Genomic DNA, 24,527 nt, shown 5'->3' with positions numbered 1-24,527 from the left:
AGGCTGGTTTCGAACTCCTGACCTGAAGCAATCCGCCCGCCTCAGCCTCCCAAAGTATTAGGATTTACAGGTGTGAGCCACCACGCCCGGCCATGTTCACTGTTTACATAAGGATTTTTGTTTAGTCAGTTTCTCTTTTTTTTTTTTTTTTTTTTTCTGAGACAGCGTCTCACTTTGTTGCCCAGGCTAGAGTGAGTGCCGTGGCGTCAGCATAGCTCACAGCAACCTCAAACTCCTGGGCTCAACCAATTCTGCTGCCTCAGCCTCCCGAGTAACTGGGACTACAGGCATGCGCCACCATGCCCGGCTCATTTTTTCTATATATATTAGTTGGTCAATTAATTTCTTTCTATTTATAGTAGAGACAGGGTCTCGCTCTTGCTCAGGCTGGTTTTGAACTCCTGACCTCGAGCAATCTGCCTGCCTCAGCCTCCCAGAGTGCTAGGGTTACAGGCGTGAGCCACCAAGCCCGGCCTAGTTTCTCTTTTTGAGAAGAGTTATATGAAGTATACATAAAGGATAATGGATTATCCCCCCCCCCTTGGTTGGCAAAAACATTATATAACCCAAGGCAGTATTTTATATTGGAACAAAGTTTGAATCTTTAAAGACCATATTTCTGCACACCATCTTCCCATTTAAGAATGATATAGGAGTTCCCTAGTGGTTATCAAATTAGTTCCAAACTTATCTGATTAGCCTTGAAGACTTTCTGCCAACTTCATCTCACTAGCCCTGTTTCTCATTCTTGCTTAAAAAGAAAACATTCTTGTTTTTTCTTTGCTCTTGTTTCTTCAGTTTAAACATCTCTAACTCTCTCCGATCCATATATCTTCTCTTTAAGCCTTCCTCTAAATTCACTGTTTTCTGGAAGAATGCTGCTTAATCCAGTCACAGTGATCAAGCTTTGAATCCTGGTAATAAGTACCCTGGGGTTAAACATATACTTGTTTAGGTAAAGTTTAGTACATCCTTCTTAAATACTTTTTCCTATTATTGTGTTACCTACTCTGTTTACATAATGAAGATGTAAAAAAAAAAAAAGAAATGAAATCAATGATTGTTTCTTTTGTATTAATTACCTCATGAGTTTAATTCATTGTTCAGCAGTACTGCTTTAAAAAGTTGCTAATTTTAAAAAAGATCAACACTGTAACAACATTTACCGAATCACCACTGTAATAGATGTTTTTTGTTTCCTTCCAGGCAGTGGTCCATATTTTAAAAATAAAGTTATATGTTAGAGATAGAATTTTGGTTTTAATATGTTGGGAACATTGTATTGTGAAGGCCTTACAATGTAGGGAAAATATCATAGACTTTGGAGTCAGATCTGGTTGAAATCTCGTCTCAAAAACCGTGGGCAAGTTATATTACCTCTAAGCCAGTTGGCCTTGAATTGTGAGGATTAAGATAATATATGAAAAGCATCTAGCAGTGTGCTTTAAATAAAAGACATGATCAATATGTGGTAGCTGGTGTTAATTGGTTTTTTTCTGTTTTCCCATTCCCATCTTCATGAATATAACTTAAATGATTGCTTAAACATTCAGGTGATTTACCATAGACATTTACCTTTTAAACATTTTTCGTTTGTTTATTTCCTCAGTTTAAAACCCTAGGACTGGGATAATGATCTGTGTTATGAATATGTCTATGCAACATCTCTCCCTTACAAAAGTACCTACAGTGAATATTCCTATTTTGGAAAAAATGCTAATTTGATTATATAATTGTACCTCATTGTTTTAATTAATGTATTTTGAAAATTTTGCTTTATTCAGGAACGATGAGGTGAACATTCCTTTATATGTTAAACATTTGATTGTCCATTAAAGTGGGAGCAATGGTAGAAAGATAAATGAGACAGGGTTCTTGTCCTTGAGCTCAGATTCTAGGGTGCTAACACATGTCAACAATTACAATTTGGAGTGACAGTGTAATAAGATCTAGGGGAAATAGAGATGTTATTTGAGCTTGGTCTTGAAGGATCAGTTGGAATTGATCTGGGTAGAGAGAACAGCATGTACAGAAGTTAGAAGTATGAAAGGGTGTGTAGTGTGTTTGGAGAAATGCAAGTTGTCTTGTTGTAGATGTCTGTCTCTGTTTCTGTGGGTGGGTGTGGGTATCTTTCTGTGTGTGAATCTCTGTACCTGTGTGTGGGTGTATTGACTGCAGTGGGAAATGAAGCCTTGTGAAGGTCCTTGTGTTTGGGAAATGAGTAGGACCTTTAGAATAGAGCTTCCCAACGAGTGTGCCATGAGTGGTTTACCAGTGTGCCAGAGAGAAGATAGCCTTCAGCTTATGAGGCCTGGGCATGTTGGAGCCCCCAGGATGATTTCTTTTGGCTTTGGATAGTGTTCTTGGCTTATCTCTTTGTGCTAAACAATTATCATTTTATTTGTTGCCATGTTGGGAAAAAGTAATGTTTTAGAGGTTCTAAATGTTGGCAAGTTTGTGGTACTCACTCAACCTTGGCATCACTACTGTGTAATCGAAAATAAAACAAATATCAAATCCTAAAGTAAGCATACAGAGGGTCAAGTAAAAGTCTTCGTCTTGCTCCTCCTTCTCCCCCTCCTTCTAGCCACCCCCCCCACTTCACTGATACGTGTGAGAGTGTGTGCAATATTTTTTTGGTGCTCCTGCGTTGCTGGTGCCATAAGCCTTCATTTATTTATTCTGCCTCCTGGGAAATTACTATATAGATTAGGGAGCAATTATAGATATTTAAATAAGGGAATGATGATAAGATTAGATGTAGCTTTTGAAAGGTAACTTCTGACTTCTAAATGATGATATAAGGATGTAAGAAAGGTATAAAGATTAAGTTAGAGATGGAGCAGAGAGACCAGTTAGGCTGCTGTTGCTGTGGTCCAAGGGAAGGATGATAAGAGCCAGAAATGGGGAGATAGAGATAAGGATGTAAGATTAGAACTAAAAACTGACTACTAGTTTCATTAACCTGAGAATCCATTTGGATATGGAAAAAAAGAGGAAAAGAATTGAAGATGGTGTTAAGATTTCTTCTTTGGGAAGGGAGTGTCAAATAATTTTTATTGAGTACTTTTTCATAGAGCCAGGTATTTTTCTAGGCACCAAAGTTGCCATGAGTTCTCATTGCATTTTTTAAAATAAACATTTTGAAATAATTTTAAACCTAATGAAAACTATCAAGAAAAGTACAAAGAGCTTCTGAATCCCCTCCATCTAATTTTTAACATTGTACTACCTATATACTCTGTGTATACACAAGATAAGCCTGGAACTTCTCATTGTGCCTGACTCCCTGTAGTGGGCTCAGTAAGGCCTTCCCTTCCAGATGCCACAAGAGGTAATTTTGGTATTATCTTTGACCCTTTTCCTCTTTCTGCTACATCTAGTTGGATTGTCAAGTTTCAGTGAAACACCATATTCATCTCTCATTTCTGGTCCTTCATTTTTATCCCCATTTCTCCATTGCAGGGGAATGTACCATTTCTAATCTCATTAGACTTTGTCTAAATCATTTGGGAGCAAGTTGCAGGTATAATGCCCATCACTAAATATTCTAGTGAGTATTTACCAAAACATGGACAGTCTCCTACATACTCACCAAATCAGGAAATCAACATTGATAAAACGCCACCTTCATATAGATCCCTAGATGCCATCCATATTTTCCGAACTATTCCAACAGTATCTCTTTTTTCTTTTTGGTCCAGGATGCAATTCAAGATCATGCATTACATTTAATTGTCACATTTCTTCAGTCTCCATCAGTTTGGACCCATTCCTCAATGTCTCCTTGTCTTTTATGACCTTGACAATTTTAAAGAGTGCAGTCTTTTTATTCTGTAACATGACCCTCACTTAGGTTTTTCCAGTTGCTTATGTACCGATTGAGTGCATTGATGACAGGACTACCAAAGAAATGATGTTGTGCTATTCTTAGTATGTCACTAGGAGACATAGGGTGTTGTCCCATTACTGGTGATGTTTTACCTTGAACACCTTGTTCATATCTATTAGGTTTCTCTACTGTAAAGTGATTATTTTTCCTTTTATAATTGATAACTTTTATATGAGAAGATATCCAAGGCAGTGCCAGTATTCCTTATCAAACTTCTAACCACCAGCCTTCAGGTGCACTGATGACTCCTATCTGAATCAGCCACCACTTGAGAAGGTTGCCACTTTATTAGTTGGTATTCTGCTGAAGGTTCCCCCCCCCTTTTCCATACATTTATTTATTCATTCATTTATTTGTATTAATATATACTCATGAATTTCTGTTCCTATTTAGTGATTTTTATTAGTTATTTTTTATTTTATTTTGATGCTCAAATTGTCCTAGATTTGGCTAGTGGGAGCTATTTCAAGTTGGCTCCCAAGTTGTCTCCTTGACATGTTCCCATCCTTGGTGAATTTTCTTTAACTTCTGATATAGCATGATGTTCCAAGGTCATCTTGTACTTTCCTGTCGCACCTCTAGAATCATCCATTTCTCCAAGGAATCCTGATTTCTCGGAGTGGAGGTGCTATTTAGAATGCAAGATCTGAGTACTTAGTGTGTTCATTTCTGTTGGGATGTTATCACTTCTAGGAGGGCAGAGCGAGGAAATACATGTATGCATGCATACATCTGAATCTATTTCTATGGCTAATATGTATAGAAATTTTAAAAGTTCACATTGATAAAACCAATTCCAGTCCAACACTATAGGATTCTCCTAGTCTTCCCCTTTGTGTATTTGTAAATGTCTTCTTCAGCTGTGAGAAATTGGCTCCCATTATCTTCTCATTATATTTATTTATTTGCTCAGTTTCCTTGTATGTGCCAGTCTTCTGACCTCAGACTAGTTATCTCCTTGAGTGCCCCCTATGAGGCCTTTGACATGGATGGGGTCCTCAGGGCATGTTGTCAGATCCACGCTGGGAAGAAACTTCTCATTTAATCTTATTTTTTTATCATTTGATCAGAACAGAAATTTATTAGAAAGGTGTTAACCCCAGTTTGAAAAGGAGAACAAAACTGAGATTTAGAAAGGTGTGTGTCTTTGGGCATTTTACTATGTAAATAGCTGAGCAAGTATTTTACATTCAGATTTGTCTGATACTGAAGCATCTTTTTTCCCCTATACTGCATAGCCTCTGACTATCTGTGTAAACATAGTTTGGAATGGAAAGTGGCAGGATTTAAAGTTGTATAGGTGGTAGTGGAAGCAATGGGTGTGACTGTCAGTGCTTAAATGTGTGTACAGTTAGGAAGAAGAGTACTGACAGCTTCTCACCACCATCATTGGAAGATTAAGGGCTCTCGGAAATGAAGAAGCCAGTGAAGAAGACTGAATGGTGGTGAGAGAAGGAAGAGAATGATTGTGTGGTAGAAGGCAGTGAAGTAGGGAATTTCAGGAAGGTGTTAAATGCTACTGAGAGAGAGAAGACCAAAAGTGCTTTGAATTTGACTATTGGAAAGTTAAAAAATGACCTTAGCATGTTGGTTTTCAAGTGTGTTCAGGCAGGACACCTATATCAGAATCATTGAGATACTGATTAAAAATGTAAATTCCCCATGTCTCATTTCAGACTTTACAGATTCTTAAAAGGATGAGTGGAGAATGGGGAGGTGGTAGCATAGGAAATCTGCTAATACACTGTTGAGGTTCCTCTGAAGTGTACTAGTTTGAGGTTTGTTGCTTTAACAGAGGAGTTACAGTAGAGGAGGGTGATAAGCTAAATTGAGAAAAGTAGGCCTGCAGTGAATATAGTAATAGATTAGACAACTCTTCAGGAAATTTGGCCATAAAAGTAAGAAAGAAGGTCTCTTGGATTATAGAGGAAAAGGGGACAGTGTCAAGAAAAATATCTTTTTTTTTTTTTTTTAAGGTTACATACACCTTAACATTTGTTGGGATTAAGGGAAAGAATCTATAGTGTTATTTGAAAGATGGGTAAGCGCAACTATATAGCAATGCCTGCTATCAAAAAAATGCCCTGAATGAACTTTGGTTGGTATCTGGGAAAGCTACCTGCCCCTATTTCAAATGATTGCCATCTTTTGGTGAGTCTTTGGAGTAATCTAAGGGTCATTGTTAATTTTATTATTTAGGTTTATATCTTGCCTTTTTGTGACACAATTGGGTGTTAAGAACTTTTCTCATTTTTATAAAATCATGAATTCTAAGTATATTCTTGAATATAGACAAGATAAATCACCAGCAATACAATTAAAAATTATATCCAGAGTTGGAGATTACTTCATTCAGATGGAATGCATTTAGCCAGTCCATGGTCAGTTTAATGTATTTGAACACCAGGTAGGTTCCAGGCACTGTTTGGGGGTGGGAATATAGAATTGAATAAGACATGATTTTTCTTCTCTAAGAGATTATTACTTTAATCAGAGGAATTGAAATCTGGTATATAGCTAGAAATGGTACAGATAAGTCATAGATGACTGACTGTGTGCTAGTTGATAGCTAAACTATGTACAGATAAGTCATGGTAAATAAGTACAGCAGTATATATTATCAGAACTCTCAGACTTCTCAATTATTTAAAAAATTTACTTAAATTTTATTTCCTTATTTGAATTGGTAATATGACTACTTGGGTCAAGTTTCAAAATAATGTAAAAAGGTATAAGCTGAGGAGGGAGGATCTCTTGAGGTCAGAAGTTTGAGACCAGTCTGACTCCTGTCTCTACAAAGAATAAAAAAATTAGCTGGGCATTGTGGCACCTATAGTCCCAGCTATTTGAGAGGCTGAGGCAGGAGGATCACTTGAGCCCAGCTTTTTGAGGTTGCATATGAACTATGATGATACCACTGCCCTCATGTTTGAAAAACAAAAAGAGACCTTGTTTCAAAAAAAAAAAAAATGAAAAAAACAAAGTATATATTGAGAATCTTAATACCACTGTCTATCCTTCCCTTTCCCGCTTTCTGTAGGTATCCACTTTTATTTTTTGTATATTCTACATTACTTATGCAAATAGAAATAAATACAATTACAAATAAGCATAGATTACTGTTTTCCCCCATCTTTCTACGTAGAAGGCAGTTTACTATATCAATACTTTATACCATAAGTTTTTTTTTTTTTTTTTTTTTGAGACAGAGTCTCGCTCTGTTGCCTGGGCTAGAGTGCTGTGGTGTCAGCCTAACTCACAGTAACCTCAAACTCTTGGGCTCAGGCAGTCCTTCTGTCTCAGCCTCCCAAGTAGCTGGAACTACAGGCATGCGCCACCATGCCTGGCTAATTTTTTCTGTATATTTTTAGTTGTCCAGCTAATTTTTTTCTATTTTTAGTAGAGATGAGGTCTTGCTCTTGCTCAGGCTGGTCTCAAACTCCTGAGCTCAAAGGATCTGCCCGCCTCGGCCTCCCAGAGTGCTAGGATTACAGGCACGAGTCAGCGTGCCCCGCCTACCATAAGTTTTTAATTTAAAATGTACCTTGGAGATCATTTGACTTCAGTATATAGAGCTCCTCCCTTTTTTTCTTTCTTTCTTTTTTTAATGTAGCAACATGTTTTATTGTGTAGATATACTATTAAGCTAACTAATTATTTGAACTTTTACTTTATTTCAATTTTTAGGCCCTTTTATTTTTGTAACTCATTTCCTTTCACCTCTTTCTGTATGAACTTGTGTTCCCATGAGGTATTTTGCATTAATAACCTGCCTGACTTTGTGCAGCTTAAGTCCTCTAATGCCTAATTGAACCAGCCTTTCAGACTTTGTGGCCAAGCTAAAGATTCCACCTTCCTTGTTTCAGTTACTTAGATGAAAAATGGAAGAAAAAGAGACAGGGATGAAACTAATATTTGTTGAACTCTACTGGGTATTCTTAAGTATGATATCTTATTTAATTCTCTTAGGGACCCTGTGGATTAAGTAGTAGTATTACATTTTTATAGACGAGTGAGTTGAGGCTCAAAAAACTGAGTTTTACAGACTTTCACAACTAGAAAATGGCAGATTTAGATTTTAAAAGTAAGTCTAGGTGGCTGAATGTGAATGAGGAATAGGCAGAAAGTTTTTGCAATGATCACCCAGCCAGCAGCCAGAACAAGCCACATCTCTACTGTCCTGGGTTCCCACAGTAGTCCCTGACTGTTTTGCTGTTTTCACACTTGTACTTCACAACCTGTTCTCCACAAGACAGCCAAAGTGACCTACCACTAATTAAGACAGTCTTCAAAAATGGCCAACACCAAATCCTTGCATTGTACACACATGCTGCTCCACTGATCAAGAGATGAGGTTTATTTCTTCTTCCATTGATCTTGACTTATGACTTCTTATTACTTACTTTGAATGACAGAATGAAGCAGAGAGGACACTGTGCCCATTCTAGGCCTAAATTTTAAAAGGCTTGACAGCTTCCATTTTTAATCTTGGAAACCAGCTGCCATGTAACAAATATGACTACCTTGAGACCACCATGCTGTGAAGAAGCCCAAGCTCTCCACATGGAGACAGAGAGGCCATGTGAAGGAGCACTTAAGTGAGAGACATATGAGTGGTGCCTTTTTGAACTTTTCAGTCCAGGCCAGCTATCTTAATGTAGACCAGTGAATGACCCCAGATGATGCCATATGACACCCAGTACAGCAGAAAACCTGCCTAGCCTTTACCCATTTCCTGGCCAGAGAATTGTGAGACATAGAAATCTTTATTATCTGAAAAAACAAAAATAAAAAAAATAATAAAAGTAGGTTTGAGTCCAGAATCTGTATCTTTTCTGCTAGTGTCCTGGTTTTTTTGTGTTATAATGTCCTATTTTTAAATTCTTGAACTCTAGTTTTGTAGCGGGAATTCTCTGCTATTTGCAATAAGCCTTATATCAAGAGTCACAAAATTAGACATGTTGCCTGCTGCCCTGTTTCTCTATTGTGTTTTTCTTGATTGCTGGATTGCCAACTGCTTATCTAACCTCTGTGAAGCTAAGATCTTGCTTGCCGGGATCACTGACTATTGCCTGCTACTATAAGCTCTGGGTACCATTTTTTAACTGCCTGTCTGGATTGCCTCTCATCATCTCTATTAAGTTTCTTTTTCTCTTCGATTTTCCTTGTTGTAGCCCTATTATCACTTGAGCTTCAGTTTGTCAATGTGAAACTTGGACAAAACTTATGAAATTATTAGGGATGATTAAATTTTCTTAATGTTAATTGTTATAAGTTCATCATGCCTTGTCTGGACTTTTGCAGTAGTCTTCTTTAAGTGTATTCTGCCATGAGTTTTGCCCTTTTTTAATCCCTCTTACACAGTAGCCTGAGTGATCAGACATACATACCTGACCAGAATTTTTTATTGTCTGTCCATCCGCCTGTAAATTAAAATGAAGGAATTTTCCAAGGGGATTAAGATTATTTGAGAAATACCAATTTTTAAAGTAATGTTGATATTCTTTTTGTCTGTTTCTTTTTTAGATACTTCTTATTCATGGAAGCAAAATAATACAAATGTCAAGGATTTCCAAATTGTTTTATATGTATTAGAATAAAAAAAACTCTATAATTGGTTTGTTTACATTTTTAACTTATTTTTTCTAGCCAATTACAAATTACAATCAGTTACAGTGGCTTATTACAGAAGCTACTAAGGAAATGAAACTTCTTTATTGGGAAGGGTTTTTTGATTTGGAAAAGTTCTCTTAGGTGATTCTGATACTGTGACCCACCTTGCAACTGGCTATATTTATGGTTTTTAATATGTTTTAGCATAATTGTTTACAAGAAGAATTATATATTCAACAGTTCTTATATGCAATTTTAAAATTCTCAAATCCCTCAAAAAATAAAAATATTTGTAGCTAATTTGGCAGCTAGACTTGACTTAAACTGATATGAGGCTCTTTGGTCTTGACTTATTCCACTTGTAGTGTACATTCTTCAGGTTCTCTAAAGAAATTTTAAATAGCAGTATGGTTGAATACAGGGTGCTACCTTGGAGTCAACCAAGAATATTACTTAATTTAAGATATTTATGCTATATCACTGCTCTGTATTCCAGATCTTCCAAAAGTGTTTTGGAACCAGAGGTTTCAGATACAGGATTATAGACGTGAACCACCAACTTCCCTAGCGATGGTTGATAAATGGTACTTTGTTTTATTTTGTATTTCTTTTTAGTGATGATGTGGTTGAATTTTTTTCATGTTTATATACTAATTTCATTTCTTCTTGCATACATTCTTCAAGTTCTTTGTTCATTTATCTGCTAGGGGCTTACCAATTTATAATATTGTAGATATTAATGAGTTTTTTGTTAGCCCTGTAGCGTGCTTGGGACATATTCTAAATTTTTTGTGTATAGCGCATCAGTAGAAAATGCTGCAAGATAAAAATGCATCTGTAGTTGACCCTCGAACAATATGTGTTTGAGCTACACAGGTCCTCTTATACATGAATTTTTTTCAATACATATATTGGACAATTTTTTGGAGGTCTGTGACAATTTGAAAAAACTCAGAAGAACTGCATAGGCTAGAAAGAGTGAAAAAAATTAAGAAAAAGGTATGTCATGAATGCATAAAATATATGTAGATGGTAGCCTATTTTATCATTTACTATCATAAAATATACACAAATCTATTACAAAAAGTTAAAACTTACACAAACATAGACCTACATGATGCCATTTGCAATTGACAGAAATGTAAACAAATGTAAAGATGCAATAATTAAATATAAAATTAATGTGTAGTGCATTCTATAATTCTGTAATAATTTTGTAACCACCTCCTATGGCTATTGCTGTGAGCTAAAGTGTTGTGAGTATCTCTTTAAAATGCACACGACTCTAATAATCTCTAGAGGAGCAATTTATCCCTTCAGTCAAATTGTTCTCCAGTAAATTTGCATATCACAGGAAAAAGTGATCTTCTGCAGTTCTCCTGTAATTTTTCAGTGTATTTTTCATTGTATTTAGTGTAGTACCGTAAACCTTGAATAACACCATGGGACCTATACGAAATGCTCCCAATCAGCACAGAAAGTCATGACATTACAAGAAAAGTTGAATTGCTTGACCTGTATCACAGATTGAGGTCTGTAGCTGTGTGGTTGCCCACCTTTAGAGAAATTAATCCAGCATAAGGACCATTGTAAAAAAAAAAAAAAGGGAAATTTGTGAAGCTGTCACTGCAGCTAAGCCAGCAGGCACAAAAACCTTGTAGTTTTTGTGAAATACCTTTTTATTTTTTATTATTATTTTAAAAACTTTTTTTTTTAGTAGAGGCAGGGTCTTGCTCTTGCTCAGGCTGGTCTTGAACTTCTGAGCTCAAGCAATCCTCCAACCTTGGCCACCCAAAGTGTTAGGATTACAGATGTGAGCCACTGCTCCCAGCCAAAATACCTTTTTATAAATAGCTTTTATGTGGTTCAGGATCATTCCAAGAAAGGCATACATATAGACTCTAATGTGATTCAGGAAAAAAGGAAGTTTACATTAAAACAAATGGAAGGTGAAAGCTCTTAGGCTGGAGAATTTAATGTCAGCAAAGGATGGTTTGATAATTTTAGAAAGTGGTTTGGCTTAAAAAATGTCAAGATAACAGGAGAAACAGCTTTTGCCAATCAAAAAGCAGTCTATACAACATTGAGAAAATCATTGAAGAGAAAAGGATATCTGCCTGAACAGGTTTTTAATGCAGATGAAAGTGCCCTATTCTGGAAAAACAAAAGCCACAAGGGACATTTATTTAGTAAGAAAGAGAAGCAAGCACCAGGATTTAAAGCAGGAAAAGATAGGCTAACTTTACTGGTTTGTGCAGATGCAGTTGGATTTATGATCAGGTCTGCCCTTATCTATAAAGCTGCTTACCAGCTGTCAGTCTTTTGGTTGTACAAGAGGGCCAAATGACCAGAACCCTTTGTGTGGATTCCTTTGTCCTTGAAATCAGCAAGTACCTTACCAGTAAGGGCCTGCCTTTTAAAGTTCTTTTGATATTGGACAATGTCTGGCCACCCAGAACCCCATGAGTTCAACACTGAACACCTCAAAGTGGTCTACTTGCCCCCAAACACAACATCTCTAATTCAGCCTGTAGATTGGGGGTCATAAAGACCTTTAAGGCTCATTACACATGGCTGTCTATGGAAAGGATGGTCAACGCTATGAAAGAGAAATCTGCTTAGAACATCATGAAAAGTCTAGAAGGATTACACCACCGAAGATGCCCTGGTATAGAAAAAGCCGTGAAAGCTATCAAACCAGAAATAATAAATTCTTGCTGGCGAAAATTGTGTCCGTGTGTTGTGCATGACTTGACAGGGTTTATGACAGAGCCTATCAAGGAAATCATGAAAGATTGTGGATATGGAAAAAAAGGTAAAAGGTGAAGAGTTTCAAGATAGAGATCTCAAAGAAATTCATGATCTAATAGACACTACACTAGAGGAATTAACAGAAGACTACTTGATGGAGATGCGTACTTCTGAACTGGTACCAGACGATGAGAAAGAAGATGTATAAACAGCAGTGCCAGAAAAAAAGCAGACGTTTTAGACCAGGAGTCCTCAAACTTTTTAAACAAGGGGCCAGTTCACTGTCCCTCAGACCATTGGAGGGCTGGACTATAGTTTAAAAAAAACTATGAACAAATTCCTATGCACACTGCACATATCTTAATTTGAAGTAAAAAAAACAAACAGGCAAAAACACCCACATGTGGCCTGTGGGCCGCAGTTTGAGGACGCCTATTAGACAATCTGGCAGAAGGGTTCTGATTATTCATGATTGCTTTTGACTTCTGTTATGACGTGGATCCTTCTGTGATATGGACACTGAAACTAAAGCAAATGGTGGAAGAAGGATTGGTACTGTGTGTAAACATTTTAAGAGAAATAAAAAACAATCAGAAATTACGATGTATTTCCGTATAGTTACATCAGATGTGCCTGCCTCTTCTGCCTCCTCTTCTACTTCCTCCACCTCTTGTGTTTCTGCAGTTCCTGAGTCAGCAAGACCCATCCTTTCCTCTTCCTTAGCCTACTCAATGTGAAGATGACAAGGATGAAGACCTTTGTGATGATCCACTTCCACTTAATGAATATAGTAAATATATTTTCTATGCCTTAGGATTTTCTTAATTTTTCTTTCTAGCTTTATCGCAGGAATACCGTATGTAATACATATAACATTCAAACTCTGTGTTAATTGACTGTTTATGCTATCCATAAGGCTTCTAATCAACAGTAGAGTATTAGGAGTTAAGTTTTGGGGGAGTTAAGTTATAAGCAGACTTTCAACTACACAGGGTGTCAGTGCCCCAGTGCCTGCAATGTTCAAAGATAAATTGTATTTACATGGTGAGAGAGATAGTCTTGCTCCTTTACTCAAAATCCTTTAATGGCCTTCAGTCCTACTTAGAGTAATAACTAAAGTTTTGAACATGGCCAAAAAGGCCCTACATGATCTGTGGACCCTGCTCTCTCTCTGACCTTATCTCTGACACCTCTCCTTTTTCATTTTTCTCAAAGAACACTGGCCTCCTTGTTGTTCCTGACACTGGTAGACATGGTCCTGTTTCAGGTCTTGGTGTTTGTTATTCTGTCTGCCTTGAACACCTTTCTCCCAAGTGTTCTGGGCAGGTGGAGTATCCACATGGCTCACTCTCTCACTTCCTTTCAAGTTTCTGCTCAAAAGCGAGTTTCTCAGCCATGCCTTTACTGAGTACCCTATTTAAAATTGCATCCTCACTCCCACATGTCTATTCTTCTCTGTTTACAACACCACCTTACTCCATACTGTGTAATTTTTTTCTTTCCTCATTAGAATGGAAACTCAATGAGGGCAGGGACTTTTATCTTGTTTTGTTTGTTGATATAGTCATATTGCTGCTTTTTCTTTGCCACATTACGTGGCACTCAATAGATATGTTGGACATGGGAAGGATTGGGGAAAGTAAAGAGGAACATCATTTAGCTAATTCTCTAACATATGAACACTTGACTTGAGGCTTTTTTTGTGTTTTTTTCATTTTGGGGGATAGGGTCTCACTCTCTTGCCCAGACTGAATGCAGTGGCTGGATCATAACTCACTGTAGCCTAGAACTCCCAAGCTCAAGGAATGCTCCCACCCTAGCATCCCGAGTAGCTAGTACTACAGGTGTATGCCACTGTTCCTGGCTAATTTTTTTTTTAATTTTATTTTTTGTAGAGACAGGATCTCCCTATGTTGCTTAGGCTGATCTTGAACTCCTGGCCACAGTCCTCCTGCTTCAGCCACCCGGAGTGCTGGGATAATAAATACTCTGTTAATTCTGGTGTAACTAGAGTATTTTTTTCTTTTTCCTTTAAAGAGATGGGGTTCTCGCTTTGTTGCCCATGGTGGACTTGAACTCTTGGGCTCAAGGGATCCTCCTGCCTCAGCCTCCTGAGTAACTAGGACTATAGGTGTGTGTCACCACGCCCAGCTTGAAATATTTTAATAAAAACATATATTTCTAAATTGTCTTTATAAAATTAGTTTTGAATGTTTAGAAAGGTAGTACTCGGTAATGAGGCTAATACTTAACTAGGCACTTTTAAGTGTCAGAGACTCTGCTAAGGACTTCACATACATGATCTTATTTAATCTTAGTAACAACTTAGGGTACCTATGACATCAATTTGGATGATGTTAAATTTGATCATTTGGTTCGGATGGGATCTGGCAGTTCTCCATTGTAAAGATATCTTTTCCCCTTTGTAATTAATAAGTAACCTATGGGCTGATACTTTCAGATTGTGTATCTTGTTTCCTCATAAACTTTCATCTAGTAATTTTAGTGTTTGTTGATAATTCTTGCCTGGATCAGTTAAGATAATTATAAAATGATAATTTTCTTTCTTTTTTTTTTTTTTAGATAGGGTCTTACTCTATTGCTTAGGCTAGAGTATAGTGGTGTCACAGCTCACTATAGCTTCAAACTCCTGTGTTCCAGCTCTAGAATCAGCCTTTTTTTTACCAAAGAGTCCTAATTTCTTTTAGTGGGGAACAGTATATAGGGAATTAAGTATGTTCAGTGTTATTGCTTCTAGGTTCTAATAGTGGACAGAGACATCAAATATAATTTAAGAAAAATTAGATCATACCAATATGTCTGTTTCTGATCTACAACCATCTCCCATGCCATATCTGACCTCTTGTTTTCTATAACCATACTCCTGGTTCTCAACAAATGAATTAACATTTATTCATTGGTTCAATCATGTGATACACATAAAATAATTTCCGAATGTTGTATCGAGACTACTATTGACAAGAAATTTACTAAGTTCAAAGTTTTTTTTACCTTTCTTTTGATTTATCCTCAGAATATATTCTGCTGTGGTTATAGTCAAGAGTAGGTATCAACAAATTGTGGCCTGTGAGTCAAAACTGACTGCCACCTATTTTTGTATGGCCTGTGAACTAAGAATGCTTTTTACTTTTTTTTTTTTTTAATGGAATCTTGCTCTATTGCTCAGGCTCAAGTGCAGTGGCATGATCATAGAGTACTGCAGCCTGAAAATCGTGGGCTCAAGTGATCCTCCCGCTTTGCCCTCCCAGAGTGCTGGGATTATAGGTGTGAGCCACCATGCCTGGCCTACATTTTTTAATGACTAAAAAAAAAATCAAAAGAATAGTGTTTCATGACCCATGAAAATTATATGAAATTTGGACTTAAGTATCCAAATTTGGAACACAGCCATTTTCATTTATTTACATGTTGGTTTTGGCTGCTTTCATGCTACAAACTTAGAATTATTAATAGTAGTTGCAACAGAAACTGGCCCATAAAATCTAAAATAATTTCTTTCCATCTTTAAATTGTTTCTAATAAAAAATAAATAAATAAAATAAAATAATTTCTATCTGGCTCTTCACTGAAAAAGTTTGTCAATCCTGATCAAGAATATTATGTTTAACAGTGACTGAAATCATTTTCTTTTTCCTGTGTGATTATTTGATATATAGTTTATTTGTTTACTCAATTTTAGGGAGAAAGGATTTTTTTAAAAATGTTGGAAATTAGAAATAATTGAATTTAAGAATTAGAAGGATACTTAGAGGTCATATAGTCCTGCACTGTCCAATAGAGTAACTACTAGCCAAATGTGGCCATTTAAATTTAACTTAATTTAAAACAGTTCTTAAGTCATATGAGCCATATTGTTATATATGGCATGGCTACTGTATAGGATTGTCATTATACAGATCAAGAAATCGAGGCTAAGAAAAATAAAGTGCCCCAAAGTAATCGGAGCTAGATATTAACAGAATTAGAATGTTAAAATTTACAGTGAATCAATGGCTTACTAGGTATTACAAGTGTAACAGCAGTTGTTAATAGAAAGACGTTTGCCTTAGACTGTGAAAACCCTTTCTTTGCTAAATTCCAGATGAGTGCAGCATAGTAAGTAACATTGAAATATTTGTATTTTGAGAGCTTAATAATTGGCTGAATGAGTGTCCTCTTTTTGTTCCTTTGCCCATTCAGTTTGACTTGTTTGGATTCATTTTTGCAGTAAAGACGTTCTTCCATTTGGACATTGACTTAGGAACTTGATATAGGATGCTATTGGGAGAGGTTATAGATTATGCTAAATGAAATAAAACAGTAAAACTCTGATATTGAGTCTCAGTCCACCTGTAATCCTTTTTTTATTAACATCACCAACATAAATGATGAGTAAGGGCAGATGAGTAACACACATCTCAGTATATGTGGTTGTGACATCTTTTCCCCTTCAGATTTTCTGGGGAGAGTGTTGAGGTGGAGATTGAGGAAACAATAGGGAGAATGCAATGGATTAGATTGAAGATTTGCAAACCACAAATAGCGATGTCTCTTTTTCAATGATATCTTCTTCAGTTAATTTAGATGCTTCTGTGGTTGCCTTTGAAAAGAATGATCAATAAGTATAATTTTAGCAGGAGGAAGTAGAAATCATTATGATGTGATAGAAATAGCATCATCTTTGAGATTAGACAGATCTGGATTCAAGTGCTATTCCATTACTTTTGCCGGTGTAACCTTAGGGAAGCCACTTAGTCCTTCTGAGGGTAATCCTTCTGAGGGGATTGTCATTTTAAGAATTAAGTGACAGAATCTGAGATTTTGAAGTTGTTATTGCTGTATAACAAACCATGGCCACACTTAGTCACATAAACCAACCACCATTTTATTATTTATAGGCTCTATGAGTGAGTAATTCAAACAGGCCACAGGAGTGGTAACTCTTTTCTGTTCCACAATGTCTACTTGCTCTGCTGGGAATGGCTGGGGATTGGAACACTTGGGGGCTGGAGGATCTACTTCCAAGATTGCTTATTCATATGTCTAGCAGGCGTCCTCAAACTACGGCCCATGGGCCACATGCGGGTGTTTTTGCCGATTTGCTTTTTTACTTCAAAATAAGATATATGCAGCGTGCATAGGAATTTGTTCATAGTTTTTTTTAGACTATAGTCCAGCCCTCCAATGGTCTGAGGAACAGTGAACTGGCCCCCTGTTTAAAAAGTTTGAGGACCTCTGGAATGAATGAAGGATGGGCTCACCTGGGACTATGGATCAGATCACTTATATATGTGCTGTCCATATGGCTAGGGATTCTTACAACATGTTAGTTAAGTTCTGAAAGGAAGCATCCTGAGAGTGAGTGTTCCAAGAGAGCTAAATAGAAACTCAAGGCCTTTCCTCACACAGTCCCGGAAGTCATAAAGCATCACATGTACTGTGTACTGTGTTAGTCAAAACAGTCACAAGTTTCAACACCTCCCCTCCCTTTAAGAGAGATGACATAGACCACCTAGTTCTTTTTTTTGTGGAAAGACTCTTTCACCCTGGGCAGAGTGCTGTGGCATTAGCCTAGTTCACAGCAACCTCAAACTCCTGGGCTTAAGCAGTCCTGCCTCAGCCTGCCAAGTAGTTGGAACTACAGGTGCACACTACCACGCCTGGCTAATTTTTTTCTATTTTTAGTTGTCAGCTAAATTTTTTTCTATTTTTAGTAGCAACAGGGTCTCACTCTTACTCAGGCTGGTCTTGAACTCCTGACCTCAAGCAATCCTCCCACCTTGGCCTCCCAGAGTGCTAGGATTACAGGCGTGAGCCACTGCACCCTGCTGACCCCCTAATTCTTGATGGGAGTAGTGTGCCATTAAAAAAAAAAGAGCAACATGAGTCAAAGTCTCTAGTTGTGTCATTCTGATTTCCTCATCTTTTCCATTTTCTTCTATTTTATGATATTGAGGAAAAAAGACATCACTAAACTTCCTCTTATATGGTTTGTTAAAGAAAAGGACTCTCTAAGACAAGCATTTCTCAACTTCAGCACTATTGACATTTGGGACCAGATAGTTTTTTTGTGTATTGGGTAGGGACACTGTCCTGTGCATTCTCTGATATTTAGTGGCATCCCTGGATTCTATCTACTAGATGCCAGTAGCACTTTCCCTTCTGTTGTGACAACCAAAAATATCTCCAGACATTGTCAGATATTCCATGAAGGACAAACTTGCCCCAGTTGAGAACCACTGCTGTACATTAGTGTTTCTCAAAGTGTAGGCCATGGACCATCCATATCAATGTCACTTGTAGGACTTACAGAAAGTGTTACTTTTTTCAGAATCTGCAGTTGGGTCCCAGAAATCTACATTTTTCAAAAGTTCAAGTAATTCTGATACACACTAAGTGAAAGAAATGCTGATGGAGGTCGTTCTTAAAAACTGTGTGACTAATAGGCATACAAGTCCTTTATTAATTGGCAATATGCTAATTTCAGGTCAAATTAATGGCATAGGAGAATGGTTAAATGTACTTCCATGCCTGTTTTATGAAATGTTTTGTTTTTTCTCAATTTTATTATGAAAATGTTCAAACAGAAAAATTTAAAGAATGATGAATACAGTGAATACTTGTATACTTATCACTGAGAATCAAGAGTTGTTAAAATTTAGCCATATTTGCTTTTTGAGTGTGTGTGTGTCTGTGTGTGTGTGTGTGTGTGTGTGTGTGTGTGAGAGAGAGAGAGAGAGAGAGAGAGAGAGAGAGAGAGAGAGAGAGAGAGAGAGAGAAAGAATACGAGATCAGAAACTTTGTCCCCAGACAAACCTGGTTAAAGTTGTATCTTTTTTTTATGACCTAGCCTTAGAAGTCACTGTGTCATTTCTGCTATACCCACAAAGATCTGTCCAAATTCACGGGAGAAGGGACATAGACTCCACCTTTTTGTATAGTGGCAAAATTCTAGAAATATTATTGGTGCCATTTCTGAAAAATACAATTTGTCACAGTCTGTGATAGATTAAAAATGGAAAAAGCTGGCCCTTCACCATGGAGCTTAAGAGGTACCACTGACTTAGTTCTAGATGTCATTCTATTGGACACTTACCTACAATGCTAGTTTAATTCCTATACATTTGGAAGACACCTTATTATATCTTTATGTAGTAGACATAGTATGGTGTAATTATGGGAGAGACACCAAAAAGCTGATAGAAAACTTGCAGTGTGTGTTTACATGTTTTGTGGTTCTGTCCTTGGCCTGTAGGCTTTAGGATTTACAAGTGTTTTCTTGGGCTAGTGGTTAGTTTTCCCAGAGGGATTGCCAGTACCTGCCTGGGCAATAAAACTGGCTGCCAGTGTTCCTAAAACCCAGTAGGGGATGGACAATTATGGAAAGACGGGCCCAGGTGATACTGATGCTTCTGTATAATTAATAGATTAATTTTTGAATAATACTGAGTACAAAGCTTGGTCCTGGGGGCTAAGAGAAATACGAAGGCAAAGCTCCTTTAAGGAGCTCACCATCTTAAAAAGGAAAAATACATTTGATAGACTTTAAGGCTTAAGTATTAATAGTATTCTTATTAATATTCACTATCTGTACACTGGTGATTCTATTAGAAGTAGTATTGTCTAACATTGATATAACACTTGAAAAATTCCAAATTGTTTTTTAAGTACTTTTACTGCCTTATATAATGAATGAGCTCTAGCCAGGCCCCTGGTACTTAACATAGTGCCTGGAATATAATGGATGCTGAATAAATATTTTATGAAATAAATAAATGAATCTTTGAGGTATATAATAGAATGAGTGCAACCTCTGGAATCTGGCACATTAGGGCTTGGACTTTCTAGCAGTGTAACATTAAGCAGGCTATATAACCTCTGTCAATTGTCGTGGCCCATTTGCAGGAAGGAGGGTGAACACAGAACACAAAAAGACACACACACACACACACACAAAGATGGTTACAAGACTGCAGTGCAGAACACACCAGTCGTTTTATTTTTATACCCCCAAAATCAAAGTTAGTTCCTGGTACGTGCCCACCCAGGTGTGGCAGCAATAGCCATAAATTCTGGAACACGTAGCTTAAGGACACAGATATCTCCTGACTCAAGATTTCCAGGCAGTTGCTCCAGGCGCCAGGCATGGATCACAGACCGAGATTAGCAAGGTTGGGCAAGGCAGCCACAGGGGCATTTTTCATCCCCAGTTCCTCTTAGGCCGATCCCCTTTGGCTTTGCCTGGCTTAGGTCACCCCTCCCTTGAGGTGTCTTACCTGTCATTGACTAACCAGCCATCTTACGGGATTAAGCAGCAATCAAAAGAACAGTGTGCTTATTGTGTGGCCTCCAGGCCTCCACTTATTGTGGGACTGGGCAGCTCTTGCCTCAGTGCAGAAACTCAGGTCTATTGTTATGCCTCTAGGCAGCAACTGTGTTTGTCACAAGGGCCTTGTCCGGAACACATTACTTTCAAAAGCTCTGGGCAGAACACGTACATACTCACTAAATTTAATTCTTAAACTAGGAAAATATCTGTCAGTCCCCTACAATAATAAATAGGCCCGCTTTTTATTTTTATTTTTGAGACAGAGTCTCATGCTGTTGCCCAGGCTAGAGTGCTGTGGTGTCAACTAGCTCACAGCAACCTCAAACTCCTGGGCTCAAACGATCCTTCTGCCCCAGCCTCCTCAGTAGCTGGGACTACAGGCATGCGCCACCTACAGGCATGCCCGGCTAATTTTTTTTCTATTTTTGGTAGAGACGGGTCTCGCTCTTGCTTGGGCTGTTCTCAAACTCCTGAGCTGAAACTATCTGCTCGCCTTGGCCTCCCAGAGTGCTAGAATTACAGGTGTGAGCCACTGTACCTGGCCTAGGCCTAGGCCTGCTTTTTATCTCTTTACATACCATATATAAAAATAGATCGATAGCATCAGGTATGAGTGCCTGTCCCGGCCCGCGGGACCTTCTGTTACTCGCGGGGGTCAAGGGGGACCTTGCCTGAAAGAGATGGGCGAGAGAAAGGAACGAGACCAAGCAAAGGGTTGTCAAGGTCTACTTTACTTAGATTCTTAGTAGGTTTTATAAGCATACAGAAACAAGGAAATAGAAACAAAAAATGCAGTAGGGTGACGGTGAGTCTTGGGTTTGGGCTAATCAGTCCCAATCAGTATCTTATCGATATCGAGGTTGTTTGTGACTGATTACCCAACCTCAACCTGGCAGGTGGTCGGGAACAATTGCAGTTAGCACACCCTGGAGAATTCCATGGTCAGCACGTCATGGAATGCATTCTTCTCGGAGCTAGAGCTGGAGGGTGGGGTGCTGTTTTTGTCCTAGGAATTTTCCAGGGCGAAGCCCGTGCGTAGGACGAGTCATAGGGGAGTTGAGGGTCTTTGGGGGTCCTTGCCTCCAACAAGTGCCTATGATGGTGTGTTTTCCATCTCTAGTTTTAAAGCCCAGTATATATGATAAGTAAAAGAAATTCCTGGTGTTGAAAACTAATATTAGACATTTTAGGTACTGAAGTTTTAAAAATAGCATGCAGCCCCCTAGGGGCAGTGCAGAATTATAAACTGTTGAAATTTTTGTCCTTTCTCATGCAAAATAAACTTGTATTTTGGAGGAATATGACATATTAAGCAAAACTTAAGTTTATTTTGGCTTATTTTAATTTTCACCCCTTTGTTACTATACTTCTACTGACATGTTTGTAAGGAAACTTAGAATTTCCTTTTTTTCCCCAAATTAACTTGTTGGTCTTATATTATTCTTCTCCTTCCTTCTCAGATTTTACCAGGGCTTTTGAAAATACATATTCTTTAAAAGATGATGGAAGAAAAACTACAATTAAGCACATTTATTTAGAACAAGAGATCACAAATGACGAGAAGCTAATGCCATAAATTTCACAAAATTCAAAAATACAATATTTTCACTAATTGTTTGACACACCTCTAAAAGAACATTTGATGACTACATAAACTTAGATCACCTTTTAATTAAGATTTACCATCTTAATCATTTTTAAATGTACGGTTCAGTTAGGTACATTTACATTGTTGTAGAACCACCCATCCATCTTCAGAACTCTTTTCATCTTTAAAGACTGAAATTCTGTATTCACTAAACAGCAACTCCCCATTCCCCAGTCTACTTTCTGGCTCTGATTTTGACTATAATAGGTACTTCATATAAATAGAATCATATACTATTTGTCATTTTGTGACTGGCATATTTCACTTGGTGTAATGTCTCAAGGTTCGTCTACATTTTAGTATGTGTCAAAATTTCCTTTTTAAGGCTGAATATACATTCTGTTACTTAGTTATGCTACATTTTACTTATCCATTCAATGGATAGTTGGTATGCTTCCATCTTTTAGCTGTTGTGAATAAAGCTGCTGTGAACATGAGTGTACGGTCATCTCTTTTGAGATTTAGCTTTCAATTCTTTTGGCTGTATACCCAGAAGTGGAATTGCTGGATCACGTAATAATTCTGTTTTTAATTTTTGAGGAAACTCCCTACTGTCTTCCACAGAGGCTGCCCTATCTACACTCCCACCAACAGTGTACTTCCAATTTCTCCCTGTCTTTGCCAACACTTGTTAATTTTGGTTGTTGTCATTTGTTTTTTGGTAGTAGCCAACCAAATGTGTGTGTGGTGGTATGCCACTGTGGTTTTAATATGCATTTCCCTAATGGTTAGTGATATTGAGCATCTTTTCATGTGCTTTTTAGCCACTTGTATATCTTCTTTGGAGAAATGTCAATTAAAGTTCTTTGTTATTTTAAATTTAATATTTTTTTGTTGTTGATTTGTAAGTTATACGTTCTGGACATTAGGCTCGTCAGATACATGATTTACAAATATTTTCTTGTATAGTGTGGTTTTATAATCATTTTCTTGATAGTGTCCTTTGATGCACAAAGGTTTTAATTTTGACTAAGTCTAACTTATCTATTTTTTCTTTCATCGTTGGTACTTTTGGTGTCATATCCAAGAAATTATTGCCAAATCCAGTGTCATGAAGCTTTTCCCCTATGTCTTCTCCTAAGAGTTTTATTTTTATAGTTTTAGCCCTTACATTTAGATCCATTTGATCCATTCTGAGTTAATTTTTATATATGGTTTAAGGCTGTGGTCCCCAAACCCTCAGGCCCTGGACCAGTACAGTTCCATGGCCTGTTAAGAACCATGTCACACAGCAGGAGGTGAGTGGTGGCATTTACAGCCACTCCCAACCATCTCTGCCACCCCCCCACCCCCGCCCCTGAAAATTGTGTTCCATGAAACCAGTCCCTGGTGCCAAAAAAGTTGGGGACTGCTGGTTTAAGGTAAGAGTACAACTTTGTTCTTTTACGTGTGGATAACCAGTTTTTCCAAAAGTTTTTGTTGAAAAGAAATACGTTTTGTAGTAAGCTTTTTTTTTTTTTTTTTTTTTTTTTTTTGAGACAGAGTCTCGCTTTCTTGCCTAGGCTAGAGTGAGTGCTGTGGCGTCAGCCTAGCTCACAGCAACCTCAAACTCCTGGGCTCAAGTGATCCTCCTGCCTCAGCCTCCCGAGTAGCTGGGACTACAGGCACAAGCCACCATGCCCGGCTGATTTTTATATATATATATATTAGTTGGCCAATTAATTTCTTTCTATTTTTATGGTAGAGACAGGGTCTCGCTCAGGTTGGTTTTGAACTCCTGACCTTGAGCAATCCGCCCGCCTCGGCCTCCCAGAGTGCTAGGATTACAGGCGTGAGCCACCGCGCCCGGCCTGTAGTAAGCTTTTGAAATCAGGAAATGCGACACATCCAACTTTGCTCTTCTTTGAAGATTGTTTTGGTTATTTGGAGTCCCTTGAGATTCCATAAAAATTTTAGAATGGATTTTTCTGTTTCTGCAAAAAATACCAAGGAGATTTTGGTAGGAGCTGCATTAAATCTGTAGATCACTTTTAGTAGTTTTGACATCTTAACAATATTAAGTCTTCCAATCCATGAACATGGATGTCTTTCCATTTGTGTCTTTAATTTCTTTTTGATAATGTTTTGTAGTTTTCCATATACAAATTTTTTGCCTCCTTGGCTAAGTTGATTCCTAAGTATTTTATTCTTTTTGATAGTATTGTAAATGGAATTATTTTCTTAATTTCCTTTTTGGATTGTTAGTGTACCCAGCTGATTTTAGTAAATTCATTTTGTATCCTGCAACTTTGCTGGATTCGTTCTAACAGATTGTTTTGTCTGTGGTTTTTTTTGTGTGTGTTTAATCTTTAGGG

The 24,527-nt window shown here is 37.6% G+C and overlaps 1 protein-coding gene across 5 annotated transcripts in view; it reads left to right on the top strand.

Annotated features, from left to right (window-relative positions):
• PTPN4 (protein tyrosine phosphatase non-receptor type 4) overlaps positions 1–24,527 on the top strand; it is a 225,519-nt gene that overhangs the window by 6,104 nt on the left and 194,888 nt on the right. The window contains exon 2 of one of the 5 annotated variants that reach the window (XM_012749751.3): positions 10,002–10,089. The exons of the other annotated variants lie outside the window; for them this stretch is intronic. The gene's annotated coding sequence lies outside the window, so the exon portion shown is untranslated. The remainder of the gene's footprint in view (positions 1–10,001; positions 10,090–24,527) is intronic. 5 annotated transcript variants of the gene reach the window in all.

The sequence above is a fragment of the Microcebus murinus genome, chromosome 8 (genome assembly GCF_040939455.1).
Source record: "Microcebus murinus isolate Inina chromosome 8, M.murinus_Inina_mat1.0, whole genome shotgun sequence".
NCBI classification, from domain to species: domain Eukaryota; kingdom Metazoa; phylum Chordata; class Mammalia; order Primates; family Cheirogaleidae; genus Microcebus; species Microcebus murinus.
The sequence above is the reverse complement of the archived record's forward strand: the minus strand, read 5'-3'. Positions and strand labels throughout refer to the sequence as shown.